We start from the raw sequence: 9,920 nt of genomic DNA on the forward strand, positions 1-9,920 counted from the left end.
ATAAACCACCACACCCAGCCTACTTAATATCTTTCTGGACCATGAAAACACTCGTTTTTATTTTTGGGGAGTGATGTGCTGTGGGAGGTGGGAGCCCTCCCTTAAGCAGCCCTTGCTTTGAATAGGGTTGCTTCTTAGATACTTTTCTGCCTGAATACGGAAGAAATCCAAGCTCATGGAGGAACATTTTGGAGATGAAGCCAGTTGTCAAAGAATAATAAATGAGAGGTGTCCAATCTGGATCAGGCTTCCTTCCATTAAATCCTGGTCCTTCCTGGGTAGCAGCGGTGAAACTTACAAATGGGAATTATTGAAGGGCTTGGGGAGGCACTGTCTGAAGACTTGAAGGCTTTTGAGTCTCTGAGAGGTTGCTATTTGATGGAGGAATTAGGTCTGTTTGGAGAGGCCCGGAAGGTTGAAAAAGGGCCTTTGGATGGAAGCTCTGGGGAGGCAGATTTGACAACTACAGAAGGTCAACCCTGCCAATGGTTAGGGCTGTTGAAAAGGGAATGAGCCTCCCCATCACTGGGGGTATGCAGGAAATGGCTGATGGGGTACAGAGGGCATTTCTAAGGGAGATTGGACCAGGCCACCAGTTCCCAATTGCCCTCAGACTGGATGCATCAGAATTACCAAAGCTCTTGCTAAAAACCCAGATTCATTCATTCATGGATACGGCTGATGTCTACTAAGCACCTGCTACATGTCAGGCAGTGGGCTAGGCAGCGAGGCCACCATGCTGCTGAGACAGATGAGACCCTCACTCTCACATGACTTATGTTCTAGCTGGGGAGACAGAAAATGGACAAGATACAAATAAGGTCACTTTGTATTGTGATGAGGGCCCAACACAGATAATAGGATGAACGTGACAGGGACCAGGGACCTCATTTATATTTAGGTCCTAGGAGGTGACTTTTTTTCTTGAGATAGGGTTTGATATGATTTGGCTGTGTCCCCATTCAAATCTCAACTTGAATCATACCTCCCAGAATTCCCACATGTTGTGGGAGGGACCCAGGGGGAGGTAATTGAATCACGGGGGCCGGTCTTTCCCATGCTATTTTTGTGATAGTGAATAAGTCTCACGAGATATGATGGGCTTATCAGGGATTTCCGCTTTTGCTTCTTTCTCATTTGTCTCTTGCCGCCACCATGTAAGAAGTGCCTTTTTCTTCCTGCCATGGTTCTGAGGCCTCCCCAGCCACGTGGAACTGTAAGTCCAATTAAACCTCTTTTTCTTCCCAGTCCCGGGTATGTCTTTATTAGCAGTGTGAAAATGGACTAATACAGTAAATTGGTACCAGCAGAATGGTAGAATGGAGTGCTGCTGAAAAGATACCCAAAAATGTGGAAGTGACTTTGGAACTGGGTAACAGGCAGAGATTGGAACAGTTTGGAGGGCTCAGAAGAAGACAGGAAAATGTGGGAAAGTTTGGAACCTCCCAGAGACTTGTTGAATGGTTTTGACAAAAATGCTGATAGTGATATGAACAATAAGGTCCAGGCTGAGGTGGTCTCAGATGGAGATGAGGAACTTGTTGGGAACTAGAGCAAAGGTGACTGTTTCTGTGTTTTAGCAAAGAGACTGGTGGCATTTTGACCCTGCCCTAGAGATTTGTGAAACTTTGAACTTGAGAGAGATGTTTTAGGGTATCTGGTGGAAGAAATTTCTAAGCAGCAAAGCATTCAAAATGTGACTTGGATGTGTTAAAAGCATTCTGTTTTAAAAAGGAAATGGAGCATAAAAGTTCAGAAAATTTGCAGCCTGATGATGCAGTAGAAAAGAAAAACCCATTCCCTGGGGAGAAATTCAAGCCAGTTGCAGAAATGTGCAAAGGTAGCAAGGAGCCTAACGTTAATCCCAAAGACCACGAAGAAAATGTCTCCAGGCCATGTCAGAGAACTTCACAGCAGCCCCTCCCATCACAGGCCCAGAGGCCCAGGAGGAAAAAGTGGTTTCGTGGGCTGCGCCCAGGGTCCCTGTGCTGTGTGCAGTCTAGGGACTTGGTGCCTTGTGTCCCAGCCATTCCAGCCGTGGCTCAAAAGGGCCAATGTACAGCTCGGGCCATGGCTTCAGAGGGTGGAAGTCCCATGTCTTGGCAGCTTCCATGAGGTGTTGAGCCTGTGGGTGCACAGAAGTCAAGAACTGAGGTTTTGGAACTTCTGCCTAGATTTCAGAAGATGTATGGAAATGCCTGGATGCCCAGGCAAAAGTTTGCAGCAGGGACAGGGCCCTCATGGAGAACCTCTGCTAGGGTAGTGTGAAGGGAAATATGGGGTGGGAGCCACCACACAGAGTCCCTACTGGGGCACTGCCTAGTGGAGCTGTGAGAAGAGGGCCACTGTCCTCCAGGCCCCAGAATGGTAGATCCACTGACAGCTTGCACCATGAACCTGGAAAAACCACAGACACTCAATGCCAGCCCATGAAAGCAGCTGGGAGGGGGGCTGTACCCTGCAAAGCCACAGGGGTGGAGCTGTCCAAGACATGGGAACCCACCTCTTGCATCAGCATGGCCTGGATGTGAGACATGGAGTCAAAGGAAATCATTTTGGAGCTTTAAAATTTGACTGTCCTTCTGGATTTTGGACCTGCATGGGCCCTGTAACTCCTTTGTTTTGGCCAATGTCTCCCATTTGGAATGGCTGTATTTACCCAATGCCTGTACTCCCATTGTATCTAGGAATTAACTAGCTTGCTTTTGATTTTACAGTCTCAAGGGTGGAAGGGACTTGCTTTGTCTCAAATGAGACTTTGGACTGTGGACTTTTAGGTTAATGCTGAAATGAGTTAAGACTTTGGGGGACTGTTGGGAAGGCATGATTGGTTTTGAAATGTGAGGACACGAGATTTGGAGGGGCCAGGGGTGAAATGATATGGTTTGACTGTGTCCCCATTCAAATCTCAACTTGAATTGTATCTCCCAGAATTCCCACATTGTTGTGGGAGGGACCCAGGGGGAGGTAACTGAATCCTGGAGACTGATCTTTCCTGTGCTAGTTTCATGATAGTGAATAAGTCTCATGAGATCTGATGGATTTATCAGGGGTTTCCACTTTTGCTTTCTCCTCATTTTTCTCTTGCCACCGCCACGTAAGAAGTGCCTTTTGCCTCCCGCCATGATTCTGAGGCCTCCCCAGGCATGTGGAACTGTAAATCCAATTAAACCTTTTTTCTTCCTAATCTTAGGTATCTCTTTATCAGCAGCGTGAAAATGGACTAATACAGTGTTTCACTTCTGTTGCCTAGGCTGGAGTTCAGTGACATGATCATAGCTCACTGTAGCCTTGAATTCCTGGGCGTAGGTGATCCTCCTGCCTCAGCCTCCTGAGTAGCTGGGACTATAGGCATTCACCATCAGGCCTGGCTAATTTTTTTTTTTTTTTTAAATTTTTAGTAGAGATGGCATTTTGCCATGTTGCCCAGCCCAGGCTGGGTCTTGAACTTCTGGCCTCAAGTGATTCACCTGCCTCAGCTTCCCAAAGTGCTGGAATTACAGGTGTGAACCACTGCACCTGAGCTTTAAGCTGAGACCAGGATGACATCAACAAGCCAGCCTTGGTAAGATCCAGGGAGAGTGTTCCTGATAGAAGAAATGGTTGTGGTTGACAGAAGGGGAATGTGTTGGAGGATTGGGGTCTGATCACGTGGGGTGTTGTGGGGAATCATGAGGGGCATGGATTCTATTTATCTGCAGTAGATTCATCAGAACCCCCAAGAGACAGTGGGGCCAGAGAATCAACTTTTCAAATCAGTTTTCCTGGAGATTCTGATACGCAGCTAGCTTCGAGACTCTCTAGACAAGAGGAGCTTTGGGACATTCTCTAATGCCAGCTGTCTCTCTCTTGTTCACTACTCCTTGTCCCCAAGGCAGCCTGCCTTTCTGGAATGAGGAGAGGAGAAAGCTTGAGGCAATCTGGAATATTTTCATTGTCGTCTTCTCATCTCCCATTCCCTGCCTTTGCTAATTCTTCTAGGGAAGGCTTTTAAAATAGGGGAAGGGCATGAAATGAGAGATGAAGAAGGCTCATGCATCCCACTTCTTCTGGCTGGAGGTTTGAGAATTACTTTCCTACAAAGCAGTAAGGGGCAATGTGCTTCTCTTTGTGAATGAGAACCTGGACAAGGAAGTGGCAGGACTGGCTGGTATCAAATGCAAATATGGGGCCCCTTGCTTGACTGTGATTAAGAGTTTCAAGATGGTGGCAGTGGAGCATTAAAACCAGGTATGGGGGCCTTCTGAAGTAGGCCCTGTGTGACTATGCAGGCTGTGCACCTAGGAAGCTGGTCCTGGAGGGAGGAGACAGCATGCAGGGTGACATGGGAAGAGAAGAAGAGAGGTGAGGTGGGCGGGTCACCTGAGGTCAGGAGTTCAAAACCAGCCTGGCCAACATGGTGAAACCCGTATCGACTAAAATAGAAAAATTAGCCAGGTAGGGTGGTAAATGCCTGTAATCTCAGCTACTCAGGAGGCTAAGGCACAAGAATCATTTTAACCTGGGAGGTGGAGTTGCAGTGAGCTGAGATTGTGCCACCACTCCCGCCTGGGCATCAGAGCAGGACTCTGTCTCGAAAAACAAAAACAAAACCAAAACCCACATAAAAGCAAAACAAAAAAGGCCTCACACAGTTACCTTGGTGAATTATGGCTCCTGGAGGGCTTTCTGCTACCAGGCATGGAGACAGCCCTTCTACCTTATCCCAATTCATCCTCCCAACAACCTCTGGGGTAGGTACCATTATGATCTCAACTCAACAGAAGAGGAAACTGAGGCCCAGAGAGCTGAGGTCACAATCCCAAGGTCACAGAGCTAGGAGTGGGGCAAATCTGCAATTTGAACACAGGTTCCCAGACCCAGAGCCCTCACTCCAAGCCACTATTCTACTCCTAAAGTCCCCAAAGCCAGACTGGCACAGGGAAGGTGTAGAGGCCAACGTCCTGGGCTGGAGTCCTTGTTCTCATGGTGTCACTGAAACACCTTGGGTACATTGTGCTCTGACTGTTATGGTTGTGAGCCCAGGAAAAGGCAGTGGCTTCCTCTTGGCCTCTCTGCTGCCGTCCTCGCCCCTTCTGGGCTAATCTCTATCCAGCAGTGATTATTACTATTATTATTTTTGAGACAGGGTCTCACTCTGTCCCCAGGGTAGAGTGCAGTGGTGTGATCATGGCTCACTGCAGCCTCGACCTCCTGGGCTCAAGTGATCCTCCCACCCTAGCCTCTCAAATATTGGGGTTACAGGAGTGAGCCACTGTGCCCGGCCAATTGTTTTTTTATTATGACTGTGGTGAAATACATATAACATAAAATTTGCCATTTTAACCAATTTTTCCCTTTTTTAAATTCAAGAATAAAATATTTTAACCATTTTTAAGGGTGCAGTTCGGTGGCATTAAGTACACTCACAATGTTGTGCAACCATCACCATCTAGTTCCCAAGCTTTATTACCCCAAACAGAAATTCCGTTTGCCTGAAGCAATAACTTCTCATTTCCCTCTTCCCCTGGCAACCTCTGGTTTACATTCCGTCTCTCTGCAGTTGCCTATTCCAGGTATTTCATATACGTGGAATCACATAATAGTTGTCCTTTAGTGACCGGCTTATTTAACATAGTATAATGCTTCGAGTTTCGTTCATGTGGTAGTGTGTGTCAGGACTTTGTTCCTTTTTATGGATGAATCATATTCCAGGGTATACATAGACCATGTCTGTTTATCTATTCATTTGATGGCAGACATTTAGGCTGTTTCCACCTTTTGGCCATTATAAGTAATGCTGCCATGAATATCTATATGCAGTGATCTGTGTGAGTCTTGGTTTTTAATTCTCTCTCTTTCTAGAATATCTCTCTATATAGAGTATCTCCGTATATAGAATCTCTCTCTCTCTCTCTCTCTCTCTATCTATCTATCTATCTATCTATCTATCTATCTATCTATCTATCTAGAGAGGCTTGCTCTGTCACCCAGGCTGGAGTGCAGTGGTACGATCTCTGCTCACTGCAACCTCCGTCTCCCAGGTTCAAGTGATTCTCCTGTCTCAGCCTCTTGAGTATCTGGGACTGCAGGTAGCTGGGACCACAGGCACGTGCCATCACGCCTGGCTAATTTTTGTGTTTTTAGTAGAGACAGGGTTTCACCACGTTGTCCAGGCTGGTCTTGAACTCCTGACCTCAGGCGATCTGCCTACCTCAGTCTCCCAAAGTGTTGGGATTACAGGCATGAGCCACTGTGCCCAGCCTTAGGTTTTTAATTCTCTCAGGCATATGCTGAGAAAGTAGTGATGTGGGCAACATTAAGTCAGATCCTATCACTTTCTTGTGATGGATCCCATCACGCTTGAATAAAATTCAAGCTGCCCCCATGCCTGGGCTTCTCCTGCCCGACTGCCTTCATTCCCCCACCCTCTCCTCTTTTTCCTCTACTCCAGCCACCTGGCCTCCCTGCTGCCCCCACAGCCATGCACATGCCTACCTCTGGGCCTTTGCACTGGCTGTTCTCTCTGCCTGTAAACCAACTGGCCTCAAGTTCCCAAGGGGCTGAGCCTCCCGCTTTAATTCAGGTCTCTGTTCAAATGTCACCTTCCCAGAGAAATCCTCCCTGACAGCCTTGTTCAAAGCAGTAAGGCTTCCACCCAACGATGTCCCATCCCCTTGTCTTTAGCTACCCTCCCCCCTTCCCTCCCTCCCTCCCTCCCTCCCTCCCTCCCTCCCTCCGTCCCTTCCTTCCTTCCTTCCTTCCTTCCTTCCTTCCTTCCTTCCTTCCTTCCTTCCTTCCTTCCTTCCTTCCTTCCTTCCTTCCTTCCTTCCTTTCTTTCTTTTATTTGAGATGGGGTCTCACTCTGTTGCCCTGGCTGGACTGCAGTGGCACAGTCATAGCTCACTGCATCTTCCTCTACCTCCTGGGCTCAAACAATCCTTCCATCTCAGCCTCCCGCTAGTTGGAACTACAGACACACTGAAGCTCTTTTCTTCCTGGCACTCCCTTCCATCTGAAGGTGTCATTCACATATTTGTTTTTCTGTGTATTGTCTGTCTCACCCCCTAGAATGTCAGCATCGGGTGAATCCTTGCATCTCCAGGCCTGGCCCAATGCCTGGCCTGAGGGACCCACTCATTAAATATTAGGATGAACTGTTTTAATTTGTTGATATTTGACTGGTTTTGATCTTTAAAAATGGCAATTTCAAGTGTTCCTACCTAATCTTGAACGAATACATGAATGAACGAACAAACGCATTTTTCTTCTCTGTGCCTCTGCCCTCTTGGCTACAAGGTGGGGTCAGTGATCGCAGGATGAAAGCCCCGGGGTAACAGGAATGTCAGACCCAGGGGCAGGGACTAGAGGCCAGCCCCCCAGCGTGGCTGCTGCTGCCCCTCTGTGCCAGAGAAGGGGGCGGCCGGGCGTCTGGGAGGCCCTGCGGCTGGAGATACGGGCATGATGAATGGATGGTGGAATAGGTCCTAGGAGGAGAGGGAATGGATGGGAATGACACTATTTAGCTGAGGAATGACCTCCTGACACTCTTCAAATAAATGCGGGCTTGTTATAGAGATGGGGAGGCAGCTGCCACCGCCGCCGCCTGTGATTCTGGTATATAAGAACAAAATAGACTGGCAGTGCATGTGCATGCATGTGTGTGTGTCAGGGTGTGTGGGTGTGTGTATGAATCTGTGTGCATGTGAGGTTGTGTGTCTGTGTCAATCTGTGTGTGAATGCTTGGATCTATGTGTGTCTCGTCTCCTTTGTATGTCTGTGTATGTGTGTCTGTGTGTCCTTTATGTAGATGTGGAAGAATGTTGTAAGGGTGTCTCTGTGTGTGTGTGTGTCTATCTTTATGTGTACGTGTGTGTGTCTGATTGTCTGTCTGGCTTTCCGAGTCTGTCTATCTGTGTGTGTTTGTGTGTATGTTTATATTCATGTGTCTGTCTTTGTGTGTGCCTGTCTTTGTATGTGTATATCTGTGTGTCTCTGTGTGTGTCTGTGTGTGCCTGTCTATCTCTGTGTGTGTGTCTGTCTGTATTTGTGTGTGCTTGTGTATCTGTCTTTGGTGTGCCTGAACATAAGAGCCACGTGGATTCATGAAGGAAGCTTCCCTGCACCTTCAGAGCTGTCCACTTTCCATTTAAGTTCCAACCATGAAACCTTCACTGGCTGAGCATCTGCTATGCACCAGGCACTGCACTTGGAGAGTAAAACCAGAAACAGAGCACCTGGGGGTAAAGAACTCACTGTGCCCCTTGGATTCAGGCGAACACATAAAGGGAATGATGGGCAGTAGTTAACCACTAACTGGGTGTCTCAAGAACTTCCTGTGGCTGTTTGAAAATCTCATTTCCGCTTCTATGAAGTGAGTTACTACCATTATTCCCACTTTGTATAGGGAGAGGCTGAGGCACAGAGAGGGCAAGTCACTTGTCCAAGGACACACAGCAAGTTGGTGAGATGGGGAATTGGTTAACCTCTAGGACTCAAGTTCTTTTTTATTTACACTGAAGACCTTTATTGATTGACAGTAAAAGCAATCATTTGGGAGAATTAATTTTTTTTCCTAATTTCCAAGCATCTCCTGGTTTTAAAGGACAGTTAAAAAATACTCCAACCTACCCCTATGTCAGGTCATACTAAGTCACACACAACCATCCCGAGGGCTGCCTGGGTGCCCACTACTCACAGACAGGAGGGATGAGAGACCAGAGGGCTGGGGAGGCCAGGGGAAGGGCCCCGGCGTACCACTGCCCAGGCAGCATCTCTAACAGGTGATGCTGGGGAGAAGTGCCAGGTAGAACATGTCAAGAAGGCCCTTTGAGAAGGATGACCAGACCTGACCAAGTGCTTAGGCCAGGGGGATTTAATCAGGTGCAGGCAGGAGCTCAGGAGGATGAGCAAAGGGCCTTGTCTCTCACAGTATGGTCCGAGGACAACCTCCATCAGTGTCACCTGGGATACGGGTTAAAGATGCAAATTCCTGCTCTAGGCCTACAGAAGCAGCTTCTACAGAAGCAGTTTATCTCGACGTAGGACCCATGAATCTGAATCTTTTTAAAGGGCCTCAGATAATTCTCTCCCTCTCTCTCTCTTTTTTTTTTTTTTTTTTTGAGAGAGTCTTACTCTATTGTCCATGTTGGAGTGCAGTGGCGGCATCTCAGCTAACTGCAACCTCCGCCTCCTGGGTTCAAGCAATTCTCCCACTTCAGCCTCCTAAGTAGCTGGGATTACAGGCATGCGCCACCATGCCCAGCTAATTTTTGTATTTTTAGTAGAGGCAGGGTTTCACCATGTTGGCTGGCCTCAAGCAATCTGCCTGCCTCAGCCTCCCAAAGTGCTGGGATTACAGGCGTGAGCCACCGCACCTGGCCTTCAGATGATTCTTACACTCACTTGTGTTTCAAAACCACACACATTTGGGTTGCAAGGTGAACCTGGAGGGGAGTAGGTAGTGCCAGATCACAGATGACCTTGAACATTGTGCTACACTTGGACTTTGTTCTAACGGCCATAGGGAGCCATCAGAGGTGTTTGAGCAGGGGAGGAACTGGTTTATTTCTCCGGTGGCACAGTGAAGGCTGATTGTAAGGAAATAAGATAACAGGCAGAGAGAACTGATATAAGACATTGTATAATAACCCACATAAGAAATAGTAAGGCCTGAATTTGGGCAGGGAAGTCTGGGGAAGGAGCAGAATGTCACTAAGCGGCTTATTTGTGACATTGACGAAGTTGTGGAATGTCCTCCTTGCATGGAGGCCAGGGCTGGGGGGCAAATGTCTTGACATTCCAATGTAGAGCTCTCTTCTAGGTTTAGATTTATGCTCTGAATTTCAGCAAACCAGAGAAGGCTTCCTGGAGGAGGTGATGTTACCACCAGACCTCAGTGAGTGGCAAACCCAGGGAGAAAATAAATGGGATTCGGGGAG

The sequence above is a fragment of the Macaca fascicularis genome, chromosome 11 (genome assembly GCF_037993035.2).
Source record: "Macaca fascicularis isolate 582-1 chromosome 11, T2T-MFA8v1.1".
Classification (NCBI taxonomy): domain Eukaryota; kingdom Metazoa; phylum Chordata; class Mammalia; order Primates; family Cercopithecidae; genus Macaca; species Macaca fascicularis.